This window comes from Scyliorhinus torazame, unplaced genomic scaffold (assembly GCF_047496885.1).
Source record: "Scyliorhinus torazame isolate Kashiwa2021f unplaced genomic scaffold, sScyTor2.1 scaffold_1506, whole genome shotgun sequence".
NCBI lineage: Eukaryota > Metazoa > Chordata > Chondrichthyes > Carcharhiniformes > Scyliorhinidae > Scyliorhinus > Scyliorhinus torazame.
Window position 1 is genome coordinate 1 of NW_027309233.1, and position 25,652 is coordinate 25,652.

Genomic DNA, 25,652 nt, shown 5'->3' on the forward strand with positions numbered 1-25,652 from the left:
AGAGGGATAGCGGGAACGTTTCTCCCAGTAATGAAATAGTGCAGAACCTGATAGGAATCTTTGCTGGTGGAGTGTTTTCAGCCCTATAACAGTGTTTAACTTCGACTTCCGGTGGCGACCATGGACGAGTAGGTCGCACATTCGATAGCTCCCGCCTGAAACGGACCTTTTTTCTCGACTTTTCTCGTACTTTATGGGATAGATCAGTGAAATGGACAATATTAAGAAGGATTCCCTCTCCGATATATGACTAATTGGACTAGAAGTGGCCGTGTGAAAAGACTCAGCCCAGATAGAGTGAAGCAGTCGGAGCTGGTATCGCAGCGCAGCATGGCGGTGGCTCAGTGGTCTAAGGAGCAACAGATGAAGTTCTTTAAGGATTGTTTCGCTGAGCTGAAAAAGGAAACGCTGGACCCGATTAAGGCTGCGATCGATCAAGTGGTTTTGAACCAAGCGGCCCAATGGGAAGTGTTACAAGAAATTGAGCTGAAGTTGTCCAGCCAGGAGGACTATCTAGCCGTGCTGGAACATAAGGTGGAGGTGTTGGATGAGCGACACAAGAGAATGCAGGAGATGTTGGAGGACCTGGACAACAGGTTCAGGAGGCAGAACTTAAGGATCGTTGGCCTCCCCGAAGGAATTAAGGGGTCGAATGAGGGAGCATAGGTGGCGAACATGCTGGAGATGCTGATGGGGACGGGGTTTTCTCGGCCTCTGGAAGTGGACGGAGCGCATCGAGCCATCACAAGGAAACCGAAGGCGAATGGCCCGCCGAGGGCCATGGTGGTGCGTTGCCACCGTTTTTCGGACAAAGAACTCGTCTTGCGGTGGGCCAAGAAGGAGCAGAGCAGCAGATGGGAGAACAGCGAGGTGCGCATCTACCAGGACCTGGGAGCGGAGCTGGCCAAGAGACGTGCTGATTTTAACCGGGTGAAGGCGATCCTCTTCAAGAAGGGGGTGAAATTCGGGATAAAGAAGAAAGAACAAAGAAAAATTACAGCACAGGAACAGGCCCTTCGGCCCTCCAAGCCTGCGCCGATCCAAATCCTCTATCTAAAACTGTTGCCTATTTTCTAAGGATCTGTGTCCCTCTGCTCCCTGCCCATTCATGTACTGTCTGGATACATCTTAAATGACGCTATCGTGCCCGCCTCTACCACCTCCGCCGGCAATGCGTTCCAGGCACCCACCACCCTCTGCGTAAAGAACTTTCCACGCATATCTCCCTTAGACTTTTCCCCTCTCACCTTGAACTTGTGACCCCTAGTAATTGAGTCCCTCACTCTGGGAAAAAGCTTCTTGCTATCCACCCTGTCTATACCTCTCATGATTTTGTAGACCTCAATGAGGTCCCCCCCTCAACCTCCGTCTTTCTAATGAAAATAATCCTAATCTAGGATGCTGTATCCAGCGCAGTTGTGGGTTACGCACGAAGATCGGCACTTTTACTTTGAGGCACCAGACAATGTATGGTCTTTTATCAAGGAAAAGAAGTTGGAAGCGTCTGAAAGGACACTTAAGTCTTGAAGGAGTTATGTGGCGGCGGTTTGTGATTTTTGCAATACTTGTATCGGTTCAAATACGACTGTATGGGGTTCTGGGTTAAGTATTGGGCTGGGGTGGTGGTTTGAGGGTGCTTTTTTTTTGCAGAGATTGGATGCGGAGGGGGGAGGGGGCCCCAATTCTGTAGGCGGTTGGGTCTGGTTTCGAGCGATTGTTTCTGCATTGGTTTATGTTAATTTATTTTGCTTGATGTTGTTAACATACTGGGGACTGCGATGTTTTTAAATGGTTAATGCATGTCAGGAGAGGGGTTCAAACAATAGGGAGCCAGACTGTTTGGCACCAAGGGCGGGGGCTGTCGGGGTCAGCATGGGTCAGCTGACTCCCGGAAGCGAGGTGGGGGGTGAACATGTGCTAAGATGGTGCTTGACCTGGGGGGATTAGGTTTCGGGGGCTGTTGTGGGGGGGGGGGGGGGGGGGGGGGGGGGGGAGGGGGGGGGGGGGTGGGAGAGGGGGGAGAGGAAGGGGGAGGCTGCTTCGCTAACAGGGGAGGACCTATTATCAGGGAACAAAAGGGAGGTAAGGGGCGGTTGCTGCTTTTGGGGGAGCTCAGGGAAGCGGGGGGCGCGGGCTCATGGCGCGCATGCCTGGGGACCCGGGAAAAGCGTGCAAAATGGCCACTCTCCTCGATGCTCAGGCCTTGCATTTTTGCGATGGCCTGCACCCTTTCTATCTTGTGGGAGGCCAGTTTTGCAGTTTCTGCCGCCCTGATGCGGGAGTAACGATTTTTGGCATGCTCATGGACGACGCATGTTTCGATGGCGACAGAGAGGGTCAACTGTTTAATTTTGAGGAACTGCTCCCGCAGGGAGTCGAACTGGACCCCAAAAACGATCTGATCCCGGATCATGGAATCAGCCGTCGAGTCATAATTACATGACTGCGCTAGGATGCGGAGATCGGTCAAAAAGGACTGAAAAGGTTCATCCTTACCCTGAAGCCTCTGTTGGAAGATGTACCGTTCAAAGCTCTCATTCACCTCAATTTCGCAGTGGCTGTCGAATTTCAGCAGAACTGTCTTGAACTTCGTCTTGCCTTCGCCATCGGCAAACGTGAGCGAGTTATAGATGTGCATGGCTTGATCCCCCGCAGTCGACAGGAACAGCGCGATCTTTCTGACATCCGATGCTGCCTCGAGGTTGGAGGCCTCGATATACAGGAGGAACTTCTGTTTGAAGACCTTCCAGTTGGCGCCAAGGTTGCCGGAGATCCGAAGTAGCAGAGGGGGCTGGATCTTTTCCATGCCGCTGGACGGCTGCTTGCTGGTCGTTGCAGATTCACTCGAGGTAGGTTCGTTAGAATTAATATCTCCCATGTACCATGATGTGTTATGTGAGTTGGTTCAACGTTGACTGCAACTGGATGCAGTGAAACTAGAAACTGGCTTCTGACACAGGAGATGGTCCTACACTGTTTTATTGAACTTGCTGATTGCTGTACATAATCTGCTGTGGGTTGACACTCTATTAATCTAACTGATAACCTCCTACTGGCTTGACCAGACTAACTCCCTACCTCATGGAGATGGTGCTCACTGGCTTGTGCACTCTAACTATCTCAGTAGCTGTGTCCTGTGAGAGAGGGAGAGTCTTAATGGCCTGTGGGCTTTATAGTGGTGGTGTCCTATCTGGTGATTGGTTGTTCTGTGTCGTGTGTGTTCATTGGTTATCCTGTGTGTCAATCACTGCCTGTCTGCATCTCATTATATACATGAGTGGATATTATGACAACTACCCCATCCCGAAGCGGGAGGAACTCACAAGTGAGACGGCACACGCCCGTTTTTTCACAAAGTTAGATGTGCCACATGGATTCTGGCAAATCCAGCTGGATGCATCCAGCAGAAGGCTCTGCACCTTCAACACACCGTTTGGCAGGTACTGCTATAATCGTATGCCGTTCGGCATTGTCTCGGCCTCGGAGATCTTCCATAGAATCATGGAGCAGATGATGGAGGACATTGAAGGGGTTCGTGTGTTTGTGGACGATGTTATGATATGTGATATGGTCCACAACCCCTGAAGAGCACATCTCTCGTCTCCAGCAGTTATTCCGCCGTGTCCATGCCAATGGCCTCAAGCTGAACAGAGCCAAGTGTTGCTTTGGCATGTCGACACTTATGTTCTTAGGTGACCAGATATCTCAGCAGGGTGTGTGCCCGGACACAGACAAGGTCAAGGCCATTGAAGCCATGAAGACCCCGGAAGACAAGAAGGCGGTGCTGCGCTTCCTACGCATGGTAAAATTTTGGGGCAAATTTATCCCAAACCTGGCCTCACACACCATGGCCCTCAGACACCTGGTGAAAAAGTCTACTGCCTTTGAGTGGCAGGCAGCTCATCAAGCAGAGTGGTTGGAGCTAAAAGCCAAGCTGCACCTGTATTGGCATTTTTGACCCTGACAGGCAAACGAAAATCTCGACAGATGCGAGCCAGAATGGCACCGGAGCGGTGTTGCTCGAGCGCAATGACATCTCATCCTGGGCACCGATTTCCTGTGCATCACGGGCAATGACACCCGCCGAGCAGCAGTACTCCCAAATTGAAAAGGAATGCCTGGGCCTTCTCACTGGAATTCTCAAGTTCAACGATTATGTCTACGGCCTGCCGACGTTCACCGTCAAGACGGACCACAGGCCTCTGGTCCACATTATCAACAAGGACCTGAATGACATGACGCCCCGGCTGCAGCACAACTTCCTCAGATTCAGAAGGTACGACTTTGAACTCGTATACACGCCTGGCAAGGATCAGACGCAATCCCAGAGACTGGACTTGTGAACATTTGTTTTGTTTTCTATGTTCTGTTTTCGCACGTTAGACACCTGTTTTCACTCCTCTCCGTGTCCTACCTCTTCTCTCTCTCTCAGCAGCCACCACGGCAGGTTCACAATTTTTAATAGCACACGTGGACCGCGCCGTCGGGAACTCGGCCCATCGGGGGCGGAAAATCACGGGTGGGCCCACAAATTTATGCAGTGGCGCTGCTGCGATTTTGGAATCGGAAGCTATTTCGACAAAAGAGAATCCTGCCCATGAAACTTTACTATTTAAAGGTTTTGTACTCTTTCAGTTTAATTGATCAGTGGCTCTTGTCTGTTTTCTTGCTTTGTTGAAGGTTTAGAAAAGCTGTGTGCTGGCTGTTGAACTCAGATTTGGAAGCGAAATCCACCATGAATGGAATAGTTAAATAGTTTAATTGCTTCATGGACAGTTTCATGGGAGTTTCCTGCTTGCCTCCAGAACCATCCCTGTCAAAGCAGAAAGTCGACGGCATTAGGTTCCTCCCAACCTACTGATATTTTCGGGTCTCTCATCTGCTGAATTCACTGAAACGCACCACAAACCCACAATCTTGAAAATTTTAATCCTGTCCTCTTATCTGAATGGGAGAAACTCTTGTTCACAAGAAGAAATTTGAATCCGAGGTTATGGAAAACATATCTTGACAAAACGTTGTTTTTTTTACATACCTGTTGTTGAAGTTGACATTGATGTTGATGCTGTAAAGAATACAGTTAATGATGTGAATATACAGAATGGAAAATCATTCCAACATCTCTCAATTCAGAATCCAAGTTGTTAAGTGAGTGGGGAACATTGAGTTAATTAGGGAGTGCTGAATAAATTTGGAAAAAGATCGACCACGCGTTTGCAGAAAAGGTGATAGCATGTTGAGAGAGGAACCATTGTATCTTTACACAGCAAAGTGAATAAACATTTGAAGCAGCGGAAGGTATTGGAACCTGTATTAATATCAGAGTAACGAGGATGGATTTAGACAGCTGTCGGAAAAAGGAGCACAGAATCCAATGGGACAACTTGTGCTGTTAATTTCTGACATTAGTACAATTTCACACTTGCTCAATGGGAAATTTGCGTTACAAAATCAAAGGTTAATTCAGAAATATTGGTTCAAATATTTTGGTGGCAGTGTGGCATTTCATCAAGCAGGACAGAGGTGAGTTGTGAGCTCACTGCCTTCCTGCCTCTGCCCGATGAAGTCCATGGTGCATCGGCTCCTGAATGGCCTCCCCAGCCAACCAGCAACTGAGGCACTTAAGTGGGCAATTCCACTTTGGATTTGTGGGGGTGCTGTCATTCAAAGTCATCCGGTGTCTGATCACTGGACATAGAATTGGGAAGGAGGGTTCCTATTGAGATACACGCCCCTGTCCTTCATTTCATTTTCATTTTCATTTCACTGTCATTCTCATTACAATATATTTATTGTGAGGTGAATGGGAAATCATTGAATTTATATGAGCAATTTGATACCTGTTGTTGGTGCAATTGTTGATGTTGCTGAAAAATAGAGATTTGGAGGTCTTAGTGAGGGGATCATTGAGCAATTACGTCATCTTTCAGTGAGAAATGCTGATATGAGGTAAACCAAGGAACCTGCTCACAAAGACTCTACCCTGAATCAGAACCATACAGTGCAGAAGGAGGCCATTTGACCCATCAACTCTGCATCAACCCTCTGAATGAACTCGATCCAGGTCCACGTCACCGTCAACAACGCCCTATCCGCTAAACCTAACCTGCACATTCCTGGATACTAAGGGGCAATTTAGCCGGGCCAATTCACCCACCCCACATATCTTTGGACTGTGTGAGGAAACCGGAGCACTAGGAGGAAGCCGACATGGTCACAGGAGAATGGTACAAACTCCTCACAGAACGTCACCCAAGGCCGGAATTGAACCTTGGTCCCTGGCGCTGTGAGATAGTAGTGGAGCATGGCACCTGGCCAAAGAGTACAATGAAGATTTTGGATTTTGGTGGAAGGTGATATGTAAGTGAGATGCAGAGAGGTCGATTGTGTTTGGTCTCTAGAGGAATAGAGGGTGATGTGACATGTGAGGAACAGGAGTGATGCCAGTGGCACAGAGGGGGTGACTCACTCAAGCTGGCCTAAGGAGGCATCTTTCTGCTGCCCCAGTCCCAGTACTGCTGGTGAGGCAGGCAACACTCGCTGTCTCATTGAGCTCAGACCAGAAAATCAGGGGGCAGGTCTCCGTGAACCCATCTCCTTGGCTGAAATGAGGATGTTTGGGGAGTGGACAGCACGGTAGTATGGTGATTAGCACAATTGCTTCACAGCTCCAGGGTCCCAGGTTCGATTCCCGGCGTGGGTCACTGTCTGTGCGGAGTCTGCACATCCTCCCCGTGTGTGCGTGGGTTTCCTCCGGGTGCTCCGGTTTCCTCCCACAGTCCAAAGATGTGCAGGTTAGGTGGATTGGCCATGCTAAATTGCCCTTAGTGTTGGGTGGGGTCACTGGGTTATGGGGATAGGATGGAGGCATTGACCTGGGTAGGGTGCTCTTTCAAAGAGCTGGTGCAGACCCGATGGGCTGAATGGCCTCCTTCTGCACTGTAAATTCTATGATATAAGCAGCTCCAGCTATTCAGACTTTCCAGCACCAATTTCAACCCCAGCGAATTGGTTGCCAGGGGAATGGGATTTCCTCTAAATTCTCATGGGCAGAGTGCTGGTCTAGTTGTATGTCCTGACTCACTTCCCGAATAAAGCCCTAACTTTTAACTAACAGAATGCAAAGGTAGTCTGACGAGTTTGGAAAAGTCTTTTTCTTCTGTATAACAACAGTACCTGCGCGAGACACGGAACACTTCACCGGGTTATGTTTGCATTCTAATTAGCTCCACAGTGGCCAAACTTTGAAACTCATGCTGATTAAGGTAACCTAGCCCTCAGCAGGGAAGCACAAGTTCCAATGATAATGGGGAAACAATCATCCCCAGCTGGATGAGTCCCCTGCAGGTTATTCCACCCATGCAATTCGGTCCAGGGGGCAACACTTAGTCTCCCAAACTGAGAATCCTGCACTGTGTCTCCACCCAGAAGTGTATAAATGAAAAATGAAAATGAAAATCGCTTAAAAGTAGGCTTCAAATGAAGTTACTGTGAAAAGCCCCTAGTCGCCACATTCCGGCACCTGTTCGGGGAGGCTGGTACGAGAATTGAACCGTGCTGCTGGCCTTCCTTGGTCTTCTTTCAAAGAAAGCGATTTAGCCCTGTGCTAAACCAGCCCCTGATCTTCTATTGTTCAGCGTTTAGACTGGGAACTCTGACCTTGAACCTAGGTTAGAATTTGATTGTAATTAACTCCAAGCTTGTTTAAATTGCATTTATTACAGTGTGCTTGTCAGTTTCTCAATCAGAATCCCCTATTTCCCGGTTTATACTTGAATTCCCAAAACCAAAGTTTGGATTCATATCATGAATCACAAAACAGGTATGCGGTACACCACACACTTATATGAATTACATGCACACTCCACAAAAACTTAGAGTGAACATTGTCCTTGATTCTTGCCACCTGCTGCTACCCTGATTCTCCCGGCAGGAACGTTGAACCAGCTACTCTACTCTGATCCCAGTAAAAATGCCATTGGAGTCTCACTGGAGAAATTTGTGGGGCTGAGGCCTACTTTAGGCGGGTATCCCATTTACTTTTATTATATTACCTTGTGTAATATATGTTACTCATTTGCTTCTTTCCAAGATGATCCTGTACTCGATGTTCATTTACACTCGAGGTCTCCAATTAAAGCAAATTGTTAGCAAAAGTACTGTGAGTTTGTTCTCTCTTCACTAACTAAACTAGAGATTAAATTAACAATATTAGATATAACTCAACTATGATTAACTACACCTGCACTCTGAGCTATCTCTCTCTACCACTGTCTGGTAGTCACACCGAACATGAAGAGGAGGGAACTCGGCTTGAGCTTGTCTTTCTTCCCATCTCTGATGCTGCCATCTAGTGGTTATCTAGCTGTTACTTCTGCATATTAACCTTTTATATACATGCAGATATGCAGATCACTACAACTTTCAGAGAAGCTGCAGGTTTTAAATCAGTGATGAAGGAAGTAGTCGAGTTCTGAATGAGGAATTACCTGGATATTTACTGACTAATCTTCTAATTTACCCAAGTTGGACAGGTAAAAGTTGACCTCTTTGGTTCAGAAATGGGAAACTCTCTTGTTCACAGGAAGAAATTTTAATTCGAGGTTATGGAAAACATATGTTCACAGAATGTTGTTTTTTACATACTTGTTGTTGAAGTTGACGTTGATGTTGATGCTGTAAAGAAAACAGTTAATGATGTGAATATACAGAATGGAAAATCATTCCATCACTTCTCAATTCAGAATCCCAGTTGTCAAGTGAGTGGGGAACATTGATTTAATGAGGGGGTGCTGAATATATTTGGAAAAGGAAGATCGACCGTGCTTGTGCAGCAAAGGTGATAGCATGTTACAAGGAATGGTTGAGAGAGGAACCATTGTATCTTTGCACTGCATAGTGAATAAACATTTGAAGCAGGGGAGTAATGAGGATGGATTTAGACAGCTGTTGGAAAAAGGAGCACAGAATCCAAAGGGACAATTTGTGCTGATAATTTTTGACTTTAGTATAATTTCACACTTACTCAATGGAAATTTGCTGTACAAAATCAAAGGGTAATTCAGAAATATTGGGTCAAATGTTTCCGATTCATGAAATACTGCTGTTGAAAATTGCAACTATGTGGACATTGGGTGGAATTTAATGCCCTCCTCCGTGCTGACTTTGGTGGCAGTGCGGCATTTCATCAAGCAGCCAGAGGTGAGTTGTGAGCTCACTGCCTTCCTGCCTCTGCCCGATGAAGTCCATGGTGTGTCAGCTCCTGAATGGCCTCCTCAGCCCACCAGCAACTGAGGCACTTAAGTGGGCAATTCCACTTTGGATTTATGGGGGTGCTCTTATTGAAATTCATACGGTGTCTGATCACTGGGCACAGGATTGGGAAGGGGGGTTCCCTTTTAGAATCACGCCCCTGTCCTTGCGGGCCTAATATTGGCTGACTGCTCGTCATGGATGGAATTTGGACCCCAATTATGAACCATCATTGCAGAGGTTCGCATTTAATAAGCACGGCCTTCTGGAACAGAGACGATGCAGGGCACTCACCTCTTCTCAAGCCGGTGACCAAAACTCTCATCACTGACAATAAAGTATTTCGAATAATTAACGCACATTCTTCTGATTAATAAAGTTATTATTTTACTAACTGGTGAAGATATGCTTTAGGAAATACTAAATAACCCTGTGATCTTTAATAGTGAACGCCAATTATCGAGTTCTGAAATCCACTGTCATTCTCATTGCAATGAATTTGTTGTGAGGTGAATGGGAAGTCATTTAATTTATATTAGCAATTTGATACCTGTTGTTGTTGGTGTCATTGTTGTTGTTGCTGCAAAGTTAAGATTTGGGAAGTTTAAGTGAGGGGAATATTGCGCAATTACATCATCTTTCAGTAGGAAATGCTGATATGAGGTAAACCAAGGAACCTGCTCACCAAGACTCTACCCTGAATCAGAATCATACAGTGCAGACGGAGGCCATTTGACCCATCAAGTCTGCACCAACCCTCTGAATGAACTCGATCCATGTCCACGTCACCGTCAACAACGCCCTATCCGCTAAACCTAACCTGCACATTCCTGGATACTAAGGGGCAATTTAGCCGGGCCAATACACCCACCCCACATATCTTTGGACTGTGTGAGGAAACCGGAGCACTAGGAGGAAGCCAACATGGTCACAGGAGAATGGTACAAACTCCTCACAGAACGTCACCCAAGGCCGGAATTGAACCTTGGTCCCTGGCGCTGTGAGATAGCAGTGGAGCATGGCACCTGGCCAAAGAGTACAATGAAGGTTTTGGATTTTGGTGGAAGGTGATATGTAAGTGAGATGCAGAGAGGTCGATTGTGTTTGGTCTCTAGAGGAATAGAGGGTGATGTGACATGTGAGGAACAGGAGTGATGCCAGTGGCACAGAGGGGGTGACTCACTCAAGCTGGCCTAAGGAGGTAATTCATCTTTCTGCTGCCCCAGTCCCAGTACTGCTGGTGAGGCAGGCAACACTCACTGCCTCACCGAGCTCTGATTATTAAATCAGGGGGCAGGTCTCAGTGAACCTATCTCCTTGGCTGAAATGAGGAAGTTTGGGGAGTGGAGAGCGTATAAGCAGCTCCAGCTAGTCAGACTCCCCAGCGCCAATTTCAGACCCAGCCAATCGGATGCCAGGGAAATGGGATTTTCTCCACATTCTCACGGTAGCATTGTGGATAGCACAGTTGCTTTACAGCTCCAGGGTCCCAGGTTCGATTCCGGCTTGAGTCACTATCTGTGCGGAGTCTGCACATCCTCCCCATGTGTGCGTGGGTTTCCTCCGGGTGCTCCGGTTTCCTCCCACAGTCCAAAGATGTGCAGGTTAGGTGGATTGGCCATGATAAATTGCCCTTCATGTCCAAAATTGCCCTGAGTGTTGGGTGGGGTTTCTGGGTTATGGGGATAGGGTGGAGGTTTTGACCTTGGGTAGGGTGCTCTTTCCAAGAGCCGGTGCAGACTCGATGGGCCGAATGGCCTCCTTCTGCACTGTAAATTCTATGACAGAGTGCTGGCCTAGTTGTATCTCCTGACTCGCTTCCAGAATAAAGCCCCAAAGGAAATGCGAGCCAAACTATCATAATACCTAGGTAGTCCGACGTGTTTCTCAAAATTATTTTCCTTCAGTAAAACAACAGTACCTGCATGAGACATGGAACACCTCACCAGGTCATGTTTGCATTCTAATTGTTTCAACAGTGGCCGAACCTTTATCCTCATGGTGGGTAAGTTGACCTTCCCACAGCAGGGGAGCACAAATTGCAGAGATCATGGGGAAACAATCATCACCAGCTGGATGAATCCCATGCAGGTTAGTCCTCCCATGCTATTCGGTCTAAGGGGCAACACTTTGTCTCCCAAATGGAGATTCCTGCACTGTCTCCACCCAGAAGTCTGGAAATGGATCATCTATTGTTCAGCGTTTACACTGGGAACTCTGATCTTGAACCGAGGTTAGGATTTGATTGTAATTAATTCCAAGCTTGTTCAAATTGCATTTACGTCGGGGTGCCTGTCAGTTTCTCAATCAGAAGCCCTTATTTCCAGTTTGAACTTTAATTCCCTAAACCACAGTTTGGATTCATATGATGAATCACAAAACAAATATGCGGTACAGCACACACTTATATGGATTACCTGCACACTCCACAGAAACTGAGTTTGTGTACATCGTTCTTGATTCTTGCCACCTGCTGCTACAATGATTCTCCCTGCAGGAACGTTGTACCAGCTACTCCACTCTGATCGCAGTGAAAATGCCATTGGAGTCTCACTGGAGAAATTTGAGAGGCTGACGCCTAATTTATGTGGATGTCCCATTTACTTTCAGAGAGGCTGCAGGGTTCAAATCAGCGACAGAGGAAGAAGTTGAGTTCCGAATCAGTAATTACCTGGATATTAACTGAATAATCTTCTAATTTACCGGAGTTGGATAGGTAAAGGTTGACCTCTGTGGTTTAGAAATATTGCTTAGGCTGCAAAGTAATATTTTAATGATGATGATCAATCTTAATTTGTGCACTTTTGAAGACTGATAAACACCATTGTTACATGTTTTTAAAAATTCCATATCTGTTGTTGAAGGTGCAGTTGTTCCCAATGCTGAACGGGATACAGTTGATGGTGTCAGAGTGGGAAGCATCAAAATGATCCATTTTTATCAATGCAAAATATAAATAAACAAGTTATTGAAAATCAATCCTTTCCTTTTAGCTGAATTAATTTTGTTCTTGATTAACCTCAAATTATACCTCAATTCATAATCTTTTCATAAGTTATTGAATTTTTAGGTAATATTGCAAACGAAGCATCTGAATGTGTATAAAGATATTGAAGCTGGAGAATATAAGCAGCGTGGTAGCACAGTGGTTAGTCCTGTTGCTTCACAGCGCCAGGGATCCAGGTTTGATTCCCGGCTTGGGTCACTGTCTGTGCGAAGTCTGCACGTTCTCCCTGTGTCTGCGTGGGTTTCCTCCTGTTGCTATGGTTTCCTCCAACACGTCCCGAAAGACATGCTGTGAAGTAATTTGGACATTCTGAATTCTCCCTCTGTGTACCCGAGCAGGTGCCGGAATGTGGCGACCAGGGGCTTTTCACAGTAACTTCATTGCAGCGTTAATGGAAGCCTACTTGTGACAACAAAGATTATTATTTTTATTCATGAACAACATGTAATGCAGTGAGAAGTGGCAGCTTCTGAGCTAATGTTATACTGATGGGAGCAGGATTTTCAATTGGTAGCTTCTGATGGAGAGAGTTTAGCTTTTTGATCAATTTCTGCTCATCAGAGTTGTCACTCATATTCTGCTGATTTCTGTGATCAAGGAACCGGGAGTTAAAGTGAAGAATGATGCTGTGGGAATAGGGGAGGGTGTTGGTTTTACCGAAAGGGCCCTCTCTTTTCCATTTAGAGCATATTTGGAGAACCAAGGAAAGGGGGTATTTGTCTGTGAATAGGAAAGCGATTGTTAGTGGCGGAGCAGAGTGCCAGTGATGTGAATGTATTATACCAATAATCCACCATTATTACCATAATAATGCCCTCAGTACCATGCTTTGCCTTTATATTTGCATCTATGCTATGCTGTTGCCCTTGAGGGCTCCACCTATGGGCCATTGTATGGCATCATCCAAAGGGGAACATGTAGGGACATGTATGGGCTCTGCCCGTGGCTCCTCCCCTTGAAAGGGAGGTATAAAGAGCAGTCAACCTGTAGGCGGCACAGTAATGTATCAGTCGCAGGCAGGTACTGTTCTAAGTTTATTAAAGCCAGGGTTTACTTTTACTCTTGTCGCGAGTGAATTGATGGTAGCATCAATTTAATCAACTTAAACGCAACTATGGAATTGGCCCTCAAACCTGACCGGCTGGAGCTCGATCCGCAGACCGCAGAGGCGAAAGACATTTTTTCGCACTGGCTTCGATGCTTCAAGGCTTATCTCGCAGCTGCCTCCATGTCTTCCGTGACTGACGAACAGAAGCTGAGCCTCCTCCATGCACGGGTGAGCCATCAAATCTCTGTTTAACTCGACGAGGCCGCCTCCTGCGCAGATGCCCTCGCGATGCTCGAACTCTTCTATGTACGGCCTTTCAACGAGGCCTACACGCGACACATCCTCACCACTCGCCGCCAGCGTCCCGGGGAGTCGCTAGATGACTACCTACACGACCTCAAAGCCCTCGCACGCAGCTGCAATTACCAGGCCATTACGGCCACTCAGCATATGGAACCCGCCATCCGAGACGTCTACGTGGCCGGAGTCCGGTCTAATTGCGTGAGACAGTGCCTACTCAAAAAGGGGGTGCTGGACCTGGATGAGACGGTAAACTTAACCTCCTCTACTGTCTGTGCGGAGTCTGCACATCCTCCCCGTGTGTGCTTGGGTTTCCTCCGGGTGCCGGGGTACAGTCCAAAGATGTGCAGGTTAGGTGGATTGACCATGATAAATTGCTCTCAGTGTCCAAAATTGCCCTTAGTGTTGGGTGGGTTTACTGGGTTATGGGGATAGGGTGGAGGTGTTGACTTTGGGTAGGGTGCTCTTTCAAAGAGGCGGTGCAGACTCGATGGGCCGAATTTCCCCCTTCTGCACTGTAAATTCTATGATCTATGATGATGCATAGCTGATGGTCACAGACCAGCTGAATATTCATCGAGTGGAACCCCTTTCGGTTTGTGTAGAGACACCTGTCATCCGCAAGTGCCCATAGATAACATGAATCCTGTTGATCGGCCCCTGGACCCGGGGCATCACGGTGATTGTGGTGAATCCTGCTGCTCGACTGGCAGGGAACCCTACCCCAGACAGCACGGCCAGTGTCCGGCCCGGTATCCCGCAGTCACTCCTCTCCGTGTCCTACCTCTTCTCTCTCTCTCAGCATCCACCACGGCAGGTTCACAATTTTTAATAGCACACGTGGACCGCGCCGTCGGGAACCCGGCCCATCGGGGGCGGAAAATCACGGGTGGGCCCACAAATGATATGCAATAGCGCTGCTGCGATTTTGGAGTCGGAAGCTATTGTCCAACAATCGCTGTTCCCGATTTCGCTAAAAGAGAATCCCGCCCATGAAATGTTACTATTTAAAGGTATTGTATTCTGTCAGTTTAATTGACCAACGGCTCTTGTCTATTTTCTCGCTTTGTTGAAGGTGTCAGCTTCCCCACCGTTTAGAAAAGCTGTGTGCTGGCTGCTGAACTCAGAGAAATGCGTTTTCCGCACAACCAGGCTAGCCATCCTCGGCTACGTCATGGAAAACGGGGTCCTAGGGCCCGACCCTTACCGTATGCGCCCCCTCCTCCAATTCCCTCTCCCTCACTACGCCAAGGCCCTGAAGAGGTGCCTTGGATTTTTCTCCTATTACGCCCAGTAGGTTCCCCAGTATGCGGACAAAGCCCGCCCACTATTTAAGGCCACCATTTTTCCACTGGCAGACGAGGCTCGCCAGGCCTTCAACTGCATCAAGGCGGACATCGCCAAAGCTGCAATGCACGCGGTGGACGAGTCCGCCCCCTTCCAGGTGGAGAGCGATGCCTCAGAGGTCGCTCTCATCGCCACTTTCAACCAAGCAGGCAGACCGTGGAAGCCGTACAGCACTGGAGGCACTACCTCGCTGATAGGAGGTTTACCCTCATCACCGACCAGCGATCGGTTGCCTTTATGTTTGACAATACGCAGCGGGGCAAGATCAAGAATGACACGATCTTGAGGTGGAGGATCGAACTCTCCGCCTGTAACTACGATATAGTATATCGTCCTGGGAAGCTCAACGAGCCCCCAGATGCCCAGTTCCACGGCACGTGCGCCAACGCGCAAGATTACCAATTACGTGCTATCCACAATGACCTCTGCCACCTGGGGGTCACATGGCTCACCCACTACATCAAGGCCCGCAACCTGCCCTACTCCATCGAGGAGGTCAAAGCTGTAACCAGAGACTGCCAAATCTGTGCGGAGTGTAAACCGCACTTCTTTCGACCAGATAAGGCCCACCTGGTAAAGGCGTCCCAGCCCTTTGAACGCCTTAGTATCGATTTCAAAGGGCCCCTCCCCTCTAATAATTGCAACACGTACTTCCTGAACATCATAGACGAGTTCTCCCGTTTTCCGTTCGCCATTCCCTGCCCCGAAATGACCACTCCCACAGTCATCAAAGCCCTGCATAGTGTCTTCACCCTGTTCGGTTTCCGCAGCTATGTCCACAGCGACAGGGGCTCGTCGTTCATGAGCGATGAACTGCGTCAGTACCTGCTCAGTAAGGGCATCGCCTCGAGCAGGACTACCAGCTATAACACCAGGGGAAACGGGCAGGTGAATAGGGAGAACGGGACGGTCTGGAAGACAGTCCTATTGACCCTACGGCCCAGGAATCTCACTGACAGGAGGTCCTTCCCGATGCGCTCCACTCTATTAGGTCCCTCCTTTGCACGGCCACAAACCAGACCCCTCATGACCGCTTGTTCGTTTTCCCTAGGGGAGCTACCACAGGGGCCTCGCTTCCACCCTGGCTGTTGACACCGGGTCCAGTACTCCTCCGAAAACATGTTCGGAGCCATAAGACCGACCCCCTGGTAGAGAGGGTCCAGCTCCTGCACTCCAACCCACACTATGCGTATATCAGACACCCCGATGGCCGGCAGGATACTGACTCCCTCCGGGACCTGGCGCCCGCAGGCTCCGACACCACGACCACTACTGCATCCCCCACACTAGGTCCCGTCCAACATCCCATGTTCAGCGCCCTCACCCCTATATGGTTCTCATGCTCGCTCCCACCCGCCGCACCGGTCCACAGGAATGAAGGTCCGGAAGAGCCGCTCCAGGAGTCCACGCCTATGCCTGCTCCGGGCCCAGCTCCACAGCCACCCAAAAAGGCTGCAACACCAGTGCTTCAGCGGTCGCAGCGTATGATCCGGGCATCAGACCGACTGAATCTGTAAACCCGTCACACCCGCCGGACTTCATTTTTTAAACAGGGGGTGAATGTGGTAAATGGAACTACTGTTAATTCACCAGTGCGCTGTGATATCATGTTACTGCTGTATCGTGTTACATTATGTGTTTAACCCTGTGGGCTCCACCTATGGGCCATTGTACGGCTTCACCCACAGGGGGATATGTTGGGAAATGTACGGACTCGCCCATGGCTCCACCCCTTACAGGAAGTATAAAGGCAGCTGACCTGCAGAGCCGCATTCATTGTTGTACCGGTCACAGGCAGGCTCAGTTGCAAGCTGATTAAACCATGGTTTACTTCTCAACATGTCTCTCAGTGAATTGATGGTCACATCAAGGGGGGAGGTAGAGGCCTCAGTCTGGGCTCCGATACGGGACCTGCTCAGTAAGGGCAGGTTCATTCCAGGGAGGATAGATGGTGGGTTCCTAAGCTGGCACCGGGCGGGAATTAAAAGGATGGGGGATTTATTCATCTTTTGCCAGTCTGAGGGCGCTGGAGGGGAAATTTGGGTTACCTCCGGGAAATGCCTTTAGGTATTTGCAGGTTCAGGCGTTCGTGAGAAAGCAGGTAGGGGAATTCCCGCTGCTGCCTGCCCAAAGGATACAGGACAGGGTGGTTTCGGACGTGTGGGTCGGGGAGGGAAAGATATCGGAGATATACCTGGAGTTGCAGGAGGTGGACGAAGCCTCGATGGAGGAGCTGAAGGGCAAGTGGGAGGAGGAGCTGGGTGAGGAGCTGGATGAGGGCCTGTGGGCTGACGCCCTGGGCAGGGTCAATTCCTCCTCATCTTGCGCCAGGCTCAGCCTGATCCAGTGGAAAGTGGTGCACAGGGCGCATATGACAGGGGCGAGGATGAGTAAGTTTTTTGGGGTAGAGAACAGGTGTGTGAGGTGTTCGGGGAGCCCAGCAAATCACGCCCATATGTTTTGGACATGTCAGGCGCTTACGGAATTTGGAAGGGCTTTGCAAAGGCGATGTCCAAGGTCCTGGATACCCCGGTAAAACCGAGCTGGGGGATAGCGATATTTGGGGTATTGGATGATCCAGGAGTGCAGGAGTCGAAAGCGGCCAGAGTTCTAGCCTTTGCCATCTTGGTAGCCCGGAGAAGGCTCTTGTTAATGTGGGGGGACGTGAAGATCCCAAGCGTAGAGGCTTGGGTCAACGACATGGCGGGGTTTCATAGGTTGGAGAAGATAAAGTTTGCGGAATGTCAGCAGCAGCTCGAGCAGCAGCCCGGGGGGTTGGGGGGTGGGGGGGGGGGGGGGCAGCTGATCTCTTTTTCTTTTTGGAAGGGGCACATGCCCCATTTTGCTTTGAGATGGGTGTTAAATAGTTAATCGTTTAGAGGGTTAAGTTGTTTTGTATTGTTGGCATATTGCCCTGTTTTCTTTGTACTATTTTCCTTTTCAGAGTGTTTTGTAAAAATTGTTGAAAAACCTTGAATAGAAACATTTTTTAAAAAAGACATGGATAGGAGTGACTGCAGGTTGGCGGTCCGGATGTTGTCCGTGCTTTCTGGGATGGGGGGCCCTGTTTGGGCAGTGGGAGAGGCTAATGGGAGAGAAAGGAGATTTGGGAGAAAATGCGGGGCGGATCCCGCAGCACCAGTCGGGGCCACCGTGTAGCCCGGTGGACTTGGTGGGCACAGAGGTACGCACCATACTAACATGTTGATCTTTCACCCCCAGCAGACAATGGATATTGGAACACAACCAGGAATGTTGGTCTTCCTACTGGTGGCCGCAGCCCTGGGAGAAGCCCTGCTGCTATACGAGCGTGAACTGCTTGAGGAGGAGGAAGCAGCTGCAGTTGCGCAGAGTGCAGCAGTGGAGCGAGCAATAGAGGAGCGGGCAGCAGAGACACAGGTGGTAGCCATCCAGGTTGGAGAGCCTCATGTGTAGCAGCAGATCCTGTCATTCGAGGACGTGCCAGATCGGCGTGCCGCCGCTGACTCTGGCTGTGCAGAGAGACAGTGCGACATATCTGCCAGATGATGGCACACCAGCAGGGAAATGGGGGAGCTTACACACTCCCGGTGGCCATCGAGATGACGGTCGGCCTGAATGTTTACGCCACGGGGTCTTTTCAGGCGCCAAGTGAGGAATTGTCTAAGATCTCACAGACCTTGGTGCACAAGTTCCCATGATAATGGGGAAACAATCATAACCAGATGGATGAGTCTCATGTCATTTGGTCAGGGGGCAACACTTAGTCTCCTCAACGGAGATTCCTGCACTGTGCCTCACTCAGAAGTCTAGAAACAGCTCATCTATTGTTCAGCGTTGATCTCATTGAATGGTGGAGCAGGCTCGAGGGGCCAGATGGACTACTCCTGCTTCTAGTTCTTATGTTCCATCTCACAGACCTTGGTGCATAATTTCCAATGATAATGGGGAAACAATCATAACCAGCTGGATGAGTCTCAGGCAGATTATTCCACCCATGCAATTTGGTCCAGGAGGCAACACTTAGTCTCCTCAATGGAGATTCCTGCACTGTGCCTCACTCAGAAGTCTAGAAACAGATCATCTATTGTTCAGCGTTTAGACTGGGAACTCTGACCATGAACCTAGGTTAGAATTTGATTGTAATTAACTCCAAGCTTGTTTAAATTGCATTTATTTCAGTGTGCTTGTCTGTTACTCAATCAGAATTCCCTATTTTCCGGTTAAACATGAATTCCCAAAACCAAAGTTCGGATTCATATGATGAATCACAAAACAGATATGCGGTATACAACACACTTATCTGAATTACAAGCACACTCCACAGAGACGTACAGAGTGAAAATTGTTCTTGATTCTTGCCACCTGCTGCTACCCTGACTCTCCCTGCAGGAACGTTGTACCAGCTACTCCACTCTGATCCCAGTAAAAATGCCATTGGAGACTCACTGGAGAAATCTGTGGGGCTGAGGCCTACTTTAGGGGGGTGTCCCATTTACTTTTGTTGTATTATGTTGTGTAATATATGTTACTCATTTGCTTCTTTCCAAGATGATCCTGTACTCGATGTTCATTTACACTCAAAGTCTCCAATTAAAGCAAATTGTTTGTTGATTAACGTTAGCAAAAGACTGTGAGTTTGTTGTAGCCATCTGGGATGGCCACTTCCAGAATACAAAATGGACATTTGCAAAGATTGCAGGGAAAAATGGACAATGTTAAGAAAGCAAGCAGGGACAGAGCCTGTCTGCATATTGGAGAAACAGCTCCCAGACGAGACTGAAACTGTTGGTCCATTAGCTTATGGATGGTCCATCTCCGGGAACAAGGGAAGATACTGAAGTAACCGATCTGGCCCGAGGCCTCGCGGCGCCTGTTCCCCAAATTGAAAGCAGAAAACAAAGCAGGCCAACGGCCGCTTAGGACATGTCCAGCCATCAGGGCACCCACCCCTTTATTGGTCAGGATCAATGCGAATGATCAAGAAATGGCCCAATTGATTGGGGCCAAGTTCAAGGCCCGCCCAAAAGCACGCGAAGCCCCTTCGGGTATAAGAAGAAGGCCCCAAGAGAGAATCGCTCTCTTGGAATCGGCTCTCACAGCGGAGAGACCCGTCCACCAGCTGCACCAGAAGCAACTAAGTCCAAGGTCAACGCTCGCTACCAGATGGACGACCTTAGCTGTTCCCCTCTACCAGTTCTACCCCAGCCGCCTCAGAACTGAACAACGGCCATTGTTCCTCTGACTGCGTGGGCGCCCGAAGCTAAGTATAGGCTTTAGCAGTAGTGATAGTTTAGTCTGTAGTGTTTCGTGCATGAGTAGATATTGCTGTGTGTGTAAATAAATAGTGTTGACTTTGAACTAACTAAATGGTATACCGACTAATTGATCAGTATTCGGGTTTGAAACTTGTGGCGGTGTCGAAAGATACCTGGCGACTCTAAAGCAAACGTAATTAGAGTTATGGAAGGCGACCATATTGACCGCCATATTTAGAAACAACCAAAGAGAGCAACATTGTTCTCTCTTCACGAACTCAACTAGAGATTAAATTAACAATATTAGATATATCTAAACTATGATTAACTGCACCTGCACTCTGAGCTATCTCTCTCTCTACCTCTGTCTACTGGTCACACCCAACATGAAGAGGCGGGACTCGGCTTGAGCTTGTCTTTCGTCCCATCTCTAGTGCTGCCATCTAGTGGTTATCTAGATGTTACTTCTATATATTAACCCTTTATATACATCGAGATATGCAGATCACTACAACTTTCAGAGATGCTGCAGCTTTTCAATCAGTGATGAAGGAATAGTTGTGTTCTGAATGAGTAATTACCTGGATATTAACTGACTAATCTTCTAATTTACCCTAGTTGGACAGGTAAAAGTTGACCTCTTGTTCACTGGAAAAAAAATTTAAACCGACGTTTTGGAAACATATGTTGACAGAATGTTGTTTTTTACATACTTGTAGTTGACGTTGACGTTGATGCTGTAAAGAACACAGTTAATGATGTGAATATACAGAATGGAAAATCATTCCATCACTTCCTAATTCAGAATCACAGTTGTCAAGTGAGTGGGGAACATCGAGTTAATGAGGGAGTGCTGAATATATTTGGAAAAGGAAGATCGACCGTGCATGTGCAGCAAAGGTGATAGCATGTTACAGGCGATGGTTGAGAGAGGAACCATTGTATCTTTACACAGCAAAGTTGAAGCAGTGGAAGGTACTGGAACCTGTATTAATATCAGACTAATGAGAATGGATTCAGACAGAAAAAGGAGCACAGAATCCAATGGGACAATTTGTGCCAATAAGTTTTGACTTTAGTACAATTTCACACTTACTCAATGGGAAATTTGCTGTACAAAATCAAAGGTTAATTCAGAAATATTGGTTCAAATATTTCCGGTTCATGAAATACTGCTGTTGAAAATTGCAACTATGTGACATTGGGTGGAATTTAATGCCCTCCTCCGTGCTGAATTTGGTGGCAGTGCGGCATTTCATCAAGCAGCCAGAAGTGAGTTGTGAGCTCACTGCCTTCCTGCCTCTGTCCGATGAAGTCCATGGTGTGTCGGCTCCTGAATGGCCTCCTCAGCCCACCAGCAACTGAGGCACTTAAGTGGGCAATTCCACTTTGGATTTATGGGGGTGCTCTTATTGAAAGTTTACGGTGTCTGATCACTGGACACAGGATTGGGAAGGAGGGTTCCCTTTGAGAGACATGCCCTTGTCCTTGAGGGCCTAATATTGGCTGACTGCTCGTCATGGATGGAATTTGGACCCCAATTATGAACCATCATTGCAGAGGTTGGCATTTAATAAGCACGGCCTTCTGGAACAGAGACGATGCAGGGCACTCACCCCTTCTCAAGCCGATGACCAAAACTCCCATCACCAACAATAAAGTCTTTTGAATAATATTAACGCACATTCTTGTTTGATTAATAAAGTTATTATTTTACTAACTGATGAAGATATACTTATTAGAAATACTAAATAATCCTGATTTCTTTAATAGTGAACACCAATTATCCAGTTCTGAAATCCACTGTCATTCTCATTACAATGAATTTGTTGTGAGGTGAATGGGAAATCATTCAATTTATATTAGCAATTTGATACCTGTTGTTGTTGGTGCCATTGTTGTTGTTGCTGCAAAGTAAAGATTTGGAAGTTTGAGTGAGGGGAATATTGCGCAACTACGTCATATTTCAGTGAGAAATGCTGATATGAGGTAAACCAAGGAACCTGCTCACAAAGACTCTACCCTGAATCAGAATCATACAGTGCAGAAGGAGGCCATTTGACCCATCAAGTCTGCACCAACCCTCTGAATGAACACTTGATCCATGTCCACCTCACGGTCAACACCACCCGATCCGCAAAACCTAACCCGCACATTCCTGGCCACTAAGGGGTAATTTAGCAGGGCTAATTCAGCCACCCAACATATGATTGGACTGTGGGAGGAAAGCGGAGCACCAGGAGGAATGTCACGTGGACAGCAGTGGAGCAAGGCAGCTGGCCAAGATTACAATGAAGGTGTTAGATTTTGGTAGAAGGTGCGATATAAGTGAGATGCAGGGAGGTGGGCTTTGGTTGTGCTCTAGGGGAATGGGGGTAATGTAATGTGTGAGTGACAGGAGTGATGCCACTGGCACAGAGGGGGTGACTCACGCCCTGAGGAGGTCATTTATCTTTTTCCTGCCCCGGTCCCAGTACTGCTGGTGAGGCAGGCAACACTCATGCCTCTGCAACCTTCCCCGACTTTGGTAACACTGGCGGGAGACAGTCTCCGGCCCACCCTGGTGAAGAGGGTGTCCCTCCTTCTCCACCTCATCAGGCATGCAATCGAGCTCTGATTATAAAATCATTGGACAGGTGTCTGTGAACCTATCTCCTTTGCTAAAATCAGCATGTTTTGGAGTGGAGAGCATATAAGCAACTCCAGCTAGTCCGAATCTCCAGCACCAATTTCAGACCCAACGAATCGGTTGTCAGGGGAATGGAATTTTCTCCAAATTCTCATGGGTAGAGTGCTGGACTCGTATCTCCAAGCTCGCTTACCGAATAAAGCCCCAAAGGAAATGCGAGCCAGCTACCATAATGCGAAGTTAGTCCGACGAATTTCATGGAAGTATTTTCCTTCAGTAAAACAACAGTATCTGCGCGAGACACGGAACATGTCACCGGGTCGTGTTTCCATTCTAATTGGCTCTGCAGTGGCCAATCTTTTATCCCAATGCTCGTAACTTTACCTGCCCTCAGCAGGGGAGCACAATTTCCAAAGATGATGGGGAAACAATCATCCCGGACTGGATGAGTCCCATGCAGGTTATTCCACCCATGCAATTCAGTCCAGGGAGCAACACTTAGTCTCCCAAATGGAGAATCCTGCACTGTGTCTCCACCCAGAAGTCTGGAAATGGATGATCTAACTTATGTGGGTGTCCCATTTGCTTTCAGAGAGGCTGGAGGGTTCAAATCAGCGATGGAGGAAGAAGTAGAGTTCCGAATCAGTAATTACTTGGATATTAACCGACCAATCTTCTAATTTACCCGAGTTCGATAGGGAAACCACCTCTGTGGTTTAGAAATATTGCTTAGGCTGCAAAGTAATAATTTAATGATGATGATCAATCTTAATTTGTGCACTTTTTAAGACTGATAAACACCATTGTTACATGTTTTTAAAAATTCCACATCTGTAATTGAAGCTGCAGTTGTTCCCAAAGCTGAACGGGATACAGTTGATGATGTCAGAGTAGGAAGCATCAAAATGATCCATTTTTATCAATGGAAAATATCAATAAACAAGTTATTGAAAATCAATCCTTTCATTTTAACTGAATTAATTTTGTTCTTGATTAACCTCCAGTTATACCTCAATTTGTAATCATTTCATAAGTTATTGAATTTTTAGGTAATATTGCAAACAAAGCATCTGTATGTGCACAAAGATATTGAAGCTGGAGAATATAAGCAGCGTGGTAGCACAGTGGTAAGTCCTGTTGCTTCACAGCGCCAGGGAACCAGGTTTGATTCCCGGCTTGGGTCACTGTCTGTGCGGCGTCTGCACGTTCTCCCTGTGTCTGCGTGGGTTTCCTCCAGGTGCTCTGGTTTCCTCCAACACGTCCCGAAAGACATGCTGTGAAGTAATTTGGACATTCTGAATTCTCCCTCTGTGTACCCGAGCAGGTGCCGGAATGTGGCGACCAGGGGCTTTTCACAGTAACTTCATTGCAGGGTTAATTGAAGCCTACTTGTGACAACAAAGATTATTATTTTTATTTATTATCAGCATGTAATGCAGGGAGAAGTGGTAGCTTCTGAGCTAATGTTATACTGATGGGAGCAGGATTTTCATTTGGTAGCTTCTGATGGAGAGAGTTTAGCTTTTTGATCCATTTCTGCTCATCAGAGTTGTCACTCATATTCTGATGGTTTCTGTGATCAAGGAACCAGGAGTTAAAGTGAAGAATCGTGCTTACCGTAAGGGCTCTCTCTTTTCCATTTATAGCGTAATAGGAGAACCAAGGAAAGGGGGCATGAAAATGAATGAATGAAATGAAAATCGCTTAGTGTCACGAGTAGGCTTCAATGAAGTTACTGTAAAAAGCATTCGTCTAAACTAGGAAAACGATTGATAGTGGCTGAACAGAGTGCCAGATTAATGAATGCATTCACTTTTATTGTTGTCTGCACTTGCGAGCCAACACCCATTTTTGTATGATGTATGTTGATGTCCCTTCTCAGGGACTGTCAGATGCAGCTACCAGATAAGTGGATAGACTGGGGTACCGTGTTATTCAGGCAACGAATACTATTGAAGAATTGGAACCGGTTTACCTATTCGTTGTTCCCAACAGTTCAGTGACCATTCGTGCACTAAATCCAGGAAATTCAACATGTTGGATTTGCAAAGCACACAAAAATATTTTCTTCATCCTTGGAATTTTGACTGCTGCAGAATATGAACCTAACATATTAATATTGATCTGTCTACAGTCTTCTTTTGTTACAGTGTTGAGATTGAGCTGGGAAAAAATCTTCCTCTGTGCAACATAATCTGATAACATTTTACTAATTTTCCTCATTTGAATAAAGTAAAATTAAAATATTCCTTACTTGGCAAAGTGTCTCCAACTGGACTTTCACCTGAAAGACATAATATGAAACAAATTGATCAACTGAATGACAAATGTTCAACATTACAATGATGAATTTATGTCTCAAGTATCACTGGAGATGAAATGCTAAGAATGGGAATGCTAAATGATGATTCCATCAACTTTTAATGAAATTCACATGTTGTCAGGTGGCGATGAAAAGATTCAGCCCTGTGTCTCCTGCTGACAATAATCGTAACGCTTTAAATTAATACATTCCCATTGGTGTTTCAATCTAAAACTCCAGGCCAATATATGAGGCTTTTTAAACCATCTTCATTCTGAAGACATTGCTGAATGCATATTGTCAATATCATACCTGTTGTCAAAGTTGATGGGATTGTTGTTGCTGAAAGGCAAGTAACTCAAGATGTAAGTTGAGAAAATATAACATTTTCAGTTGAAAACCTTCCTTGTCAAGTCAACAGATGAGATTTTATAACCACAAATTTTAGACTCAACCATGTTCTCATTTAATCTCGTTGGGTGGAAGCTGGAATATAGCCCAGGAGAGTTGGTCAATCACAGTAAAGACGT

At 47.1% G+C, this 25,652-nt stretch overlaps 1 long non-coding RNA gene across 1 annotated transcript; it reads right to left on the reverse strand.

Annotated features, from left to right (window-relative positions):
- Positions 1 to 5,035: 5,035 nt before the first annotated feature.
- Positions 5,036 to 25,107, reverse strand: LOC140407370 (uncharacterized). The gene is made up of 6 exons (XR_011939634.1): positions 25,075 to 25,107; positions 22,069 to 22,098; positions 20,905 to 20,928; positions 8,647 to 8,676; positions 5,841 to 5,867; positions 5,036 to 5,065 (listed from the first exon to the last, which is right to left on the reverse strand). It is a non-coding gene; the product is annotated as an uncharacterized lncRNA (long non-coding RNA).
- Positions 25,108 to 25,652: the final 545 nt, after the last annotated feature.